The sequence below is a fragment of the Phodopus roborovskii genome, unplaced genomic scaffold (genome assembly GCF_943737965.1).
Source record: "Phodopus roborovskii unplaced genomic scaffold, PHOROB, whole genome shotgun sequence".
Lineage (NCBI taxonomy): Eukaryota > Metazoa > Chordata > Mammalia > Rodentia > Cricetidae > Phodopus > Phodopus roborovskii.
In genome coordinates this window covers 22,279,579-22,285,092 of record NW_026126433.1, presented here as the reverse complement: position 1 = coordinate 22,285,092, position 5,514 = coordinate 22,279,579, and the positions used below count along the sequence as shown (strand labels likewise).

Below are 5,514 nucleotides of genomic sequence, written 5' to 3'. Positions count from 1 at the left end.
GTCTGAATCCTTCTGAATGTTGTTCTGATTACCCAGTGCTGGAGTGAGAAGTTTTCAAGATTCACAATGACAAATCTATCATTTTGTTTTCAACCTCTTGTGTTGACATAGTTTTTCTACTTATCTGACTTTACATTATATATGCCTCAAGGATAAATTGAAGTGTGATTGCTGTTGTCTCTTGCACAATATCTGGCAAAGAGAAACAGAGTAGGGGCAATATTTGCCAAATAGAATTTAATTGAATTGTCTATCATTTGTGCCAGAAGCTCATTCTTTCCAGGTTAAACACACACACACACACACACACACACACACACACACACACACTCACAAAATGGTGGATAATATCAGGGAGTAGCCAGGTCTAGCAAGTATCTATGACTCATCATCAATGACAAAACTTGAGTTTTTGCCTCATTTGGTTACTTCCGATTCAGAGCAGCTTGTTAGAACTCTACAAAATAAATGCCTTCCTAGGGGAATATCTAGGTGTGCCAATGTCCTGAGGGCAAAGAACAGCCCAAAGCTAGCTAAGCAAATTTGTGAGAAGTTGTCATTAGTCAGCTATGCCCACTGCAATGATACTTTATCAATGGATAGCTTGTAATTTTCCTAAACTTTTCAAGGAGATGTGCACAGCTCAATTCTCTACATCTGCAAAAATTGTAAAATCAAAGATTAATTGCTTATTTCTAAAATTTATATAATTTTTCATTTTTCCTTTAAAGTGAAATGATTTAAAAAATAGTTGTAAGATAACATTGAGTAAATTAGTAATTATAAAATACTGCAACTGATAATTACCTGATTAATAAATAATCATAGATCACTGTCTTAGTTAGGGTTTCTATTGCTGTGAAGAGATGCCATGACCATGACAACTCAAACAAAGGAAAACATTTGATTGGGGCTGGCTCACAGTTCAGATGTTTAGTCCATTGTCCTCATGGCAGGAAGTATGGTGGCACATAGGCCGATGTGGTGCTGGAGAGGGAGCCAAGAGTTTTATATCTGGATTAGCAGGCAGCAGGAAAAGAGGATGACACTAGGAACATCTGAAACCTCAAACTTCCTCCAGCAAGGCCATACCTACTCCAACAAGACCACCCCCAATAGTACCACTTCCTGTGAGCCCACAGGGAACATTTTCTTTACTTTTTTTTAAAAAAATATTTATTTATTTATTTATGTATATGAGTGCTCTATTTACATGCATGCCTGCATGACAGAAGAGGGCATCAAATCCCACTATAGTTGTGAGTCACCATGAAGTTGCTAGGAATTGAACTCAGTGCTCTTAACCACTGAGCCATCCCTCCAGTCCCAGGGCCATTTTCATTTCAAACCATCGCAGTCACATTACTTTATTACATTTTAGTTATTTATCTTGTATATGTTTATGATGCACATGCATGGAGGTCAGATGACAGTTTGCAGGAGTTGATTATCTCCTTCCACCTTGTAGGTTCTCGGGATCAAACTTAGATCATCTAGTTAGGTGGCAAGGACCTTTACCAGATGATCCATCTCACTAGACTGGGTCACTTTAGTTGTAATTGACATAAGTGACAATATTAATATTACTAATGTGAAGTAATTCTATAGCCTTTGTTTACAGGACTTATTAAAGTCTAGTTAAATTAAATTTTCTGTGTGTGCATGTGAGTGTGATGTGTATACAGTATTTATGTGTATTGTGTATGTTTGTGTGTGGGTGGTTCCCATGTAGATAATTCTGGTGTATCATTCTTTATTTCTTTAAGATAGAGTCACTACTATCCCTGGAGCTAGGTTAGTGACTAAAAAATCCCAGTGATCCACCTGTCTCTTCTAACAATGCTGGAATCACATGGCCACACCCAGGGTTTTCCATGTGTGCTAAGATTCAAACTCATGATCTCATGATTACGGAGCAAGTGATCTTATCCATGGATCAATCTACAGCCCATCTTTACCCATCTCTTACCCCAGGGCCCACCTCTACAGTCCATCTTTACCCAATTCTTACCCCTGGGTCTACCTCTACAGTTCATCTCTTCCTATATCTTACCCATGGATCCATCTCTGTAACCCCTCTATAGTTGATAGTGACTCTCAGCTTTTGAGCTTTCATTTAAGAAGTTAATTCATAGTAATAATAAGCCACTATCGTACCAATTATAAGACAGAACTACTTTAAAAAAGTATCTTCAGATCCAGCAAGATGACTTACCTAGGTAAAGAAACTTGCCAAACAAGACTCTTTCTTGTTTATCCCAAGTAACTAGGACAATGCCTGTTTGTCCAGTCAATATGAATTGAATAGATGAGGAAACGAATGAATGCTTGCTCAAGTGATATACAAAATAGAAGTTTATAGTTGTTATTATTTCTTTCTAAATGTGCTTACAGTTTCCAAAACGATGTGAGAGAGGGTTAAAGAGATTGCTCAGTGGTTAACAGTACTTGCTGTTCTTGAGGAGGATCTATTCCCAGAATGCATAGGGACGCTCACAACCGTCTGTAACTGGTCTCAGGGGATCAGACACTCTCTGTTATCCTTGGACGACCCCAGGCATACAAGTGGTACCCATACATATGTAGGCAAAACACTCATATACACTTTTTTAAAGGTTAAAAATAAAATGAAATATTAGATAGTAAGTAATAGGTTTTTATAGCCACTAAAATTTAAAGTAAACTTTTAGAGAATTTTATTTTACATCATCTGTTACTTACTTTTTATTCTTCTGTATCCCTCCAAAAGATCTTCCTAATTTCATTTGTTTTCTATTTTACTTCTTTATTTCAGGGTCTGGGCTAACCCTGAATTGTCTGTATATTGTCTCAGGCTGACCCTGAATGTACATTCCCCTTCCTTCAGCCTTCTGAGGGCCAGGATAATAGGCATGAGTCACGATACTTACAATTCCATTACAAACATACTGCATCAAAACTATCTTCAAAATCTCTAGCTTAGCTAGGAAATACAGCATCAGTGCTGTGGAGGTGATGGCAGGAAGATTACTGTGAGTTTGAGGGCATTCTAGAGTACACGAGACCCTACACAAACAAACTAAAGTTGTATGACAGATAAATTTCTAACCTGTCTACACTCTTTACTTTTCACTCTTACCCTTACTCTTGAGTCAAATTGTTCCTCTATATTCTTGGCTGCGAGTAAAGAAATGGTCTGTCAGATTAGAGGAAATGATCTTGAGAAATAACTTCATAACTCGAGACAAAATTTGGTAACTTGATTTCTGCTGCCTATCCCTGGTAGAGTAAACTTAGGCAAGATTTCCTGGGTAGGTTTTTCAAAACTATGGGAAGGGGTGAAAGGTTACTTGAGGGTAGGGAAAACTTGCAAGCACTAATTTAAGCAAATGATCTGTGTTAATTTCATTGGTGACATATTTTTGATCATAGAGGATGATAAGAAGCCCGTTGCCTGTGGGATGTTTTTTCAAACCCACCACCCCTGTTTAATTGGAAAAGAGAACTGAGAAGCTCAGAATTAAAAGCACATAATAAATAATAAAATGTTTGACCAGTACTCTTCTTCTCCTCCTCTTCTTCCTCTTCTTCCTCCTCCTTCTTCCTGGTTCATTCAAAACTTTATTGAGAAGCTATGGATACAAAAGAATTTTTAAAGAGGCATTAAAACATGTTTAGAGATGAGGGGTTTTGTGTGTGTGTGTGTGTGTGTGTGTGTGTGTGTGTGTGTGTGTGTGTGTTTGTAGGAAGCAGTGAAGTTTGCTGAATCACCAGAGTGAATGAAAAATGCTTTAGGAAAACAAAAGATTGCTTCCTGTGTACAAGGGGGGAATGGGTGACCAATCAGGAGAGAGGACTGAGATGAAAATAGAAGACTTCATATTCTGTATTGTTGATGGTACTCAGTATGGACCATATTTGTTTTCCTTTTCCACTTTTCCCATCTTTAGGCTTAATTTACCAGTAATGTCCAGGAATCTTCAATGTGCTTTTCCTATATGTGCTCGCATTTTTGCCTTAATATCTTCTACAGAACTAAGTCCTTTTGGTGTTTTTCAAGTTTTTTATTATTATTATTTATTTATTTTTGGCTGCTTAGTCAATACGTTTACTATCTTTATGGAAAATCTTCATAGAAAATTGTTTTAACTCTCAGCAGCCCGTTCATGAGCTCTGAGAACGCTTGCCTTCTTTTGAGCAACCCGATCTTCTGGGGCAAAGACATTTTGGGATGGTTCCACCTCTTCTTCACCTCTTTCTTGGGCTTCTTCTCATAGACTGGATTCTCTCGGATAGCAGCATGAGCTTTCTTATACATCTCCTCTATGTCTGGAGTAACGTTGTTCTTGATGTACTGGGAGAACTTTTCTTGTAAGCATCTTCATCTTCCTCCATTAGGTAACGCATGTAGTCTGCGACATTCTGTCCCATGATGCGTTTCTGATGCCCTTCTGTATTGAACTCCTTACTTTCAGAATCATAACCTGGGAATCATTTGGTACTATGAGGGATAGATAAGCCTCCATCCACAGCTCCCTTCAGGGCCCCAAAGACTTTATTGCCAGTTGTGTTTCGGGCAAGACCTGTGTCCAGATAGCAAGTGAAGGCACCAGGCTGACCATCAGTGCTCTCCACATTGTACTAATCTCCACTCACCTCCACTTGGCCTTCATAGATCTTGCCCATACCAAACCTATTGAGAAGCCCGCGGGCTAGCAGCAAGACAATACAATAGGCTGCAGCATAATTTGTCAGGCCATCTTTCACACCATATTTTTGGCAGCTCATGTGCATATGCTGCACAGACTATCATGTCCCCTTCTATACGGGGCATACGCAATCTGGCAGGTGATATCTGTGGTAGTAACACAAACTATCATTCTGTATTTGGATGTGTTGTACTTATTTTTATCCTAGATCACTAATCGTTTCTGAGCATAGTAGTCAGTTTTAACCTTTCACCTCTTTCTAAATCTCACTTGGTATCTCTTAAAGTAGGCCTTATTCTTGACAACTTTCACGAACCCCATCCTGCGGAATAGGACCCGCAACCGTGGCTCCACACAGACCTCGTTTTTCAACTTTTCCCCCCATTTTTTGAAGGGTTTTTGATCTCTTGATCTTGGTACTGAAAAAAAAAGTTTCAATAAGTATCTTTCAAATTGGTCATGGTCATTGCAAACATGGAAAGAAGGACCTATGACAGACAAGAGATGTAACACATGATTTGTGTGTGTGCGTGTGCGTGTGCGTGTGTGTGTAAGAGAGAGAGACAGAGACAGAGAGAGACAGAGACAGAGAGAGGGAGGGAGGAAGAATACATCTCATGTAGTTCATCTTATAAAGTAACCTTGGCTTCTGGATCCCCCTAGTTCTATCCCCCCAAATGTTGGGATTACTGGTATGTTCCACCATATTCTGTTTTGGTATATATTTGTATGCAAGAAGTTATATACTTAAAATGGGATATTTTAACTGAGAAAAAAGTAGAGACGAATAACTGTCAATCCAGATAGTCAATAGATTTAGCCAAAT

At 38.7% G+C, this 5,514-nt stretch overlaps 1 pseudogene; it reads right to left on the bottom strand.

Moving 5' to 3' along the window:
• Window positions 1–4,124: 4,124 nt before the first annotated feature.
• On the bottom strand, window positions 4,125–5,041 carry LOC127223211 (60S ribosomal protein L5-like; annotated as a pseudogene).
• Window positions 5,042–5,514: the final 473 nt, after the last annotated feature.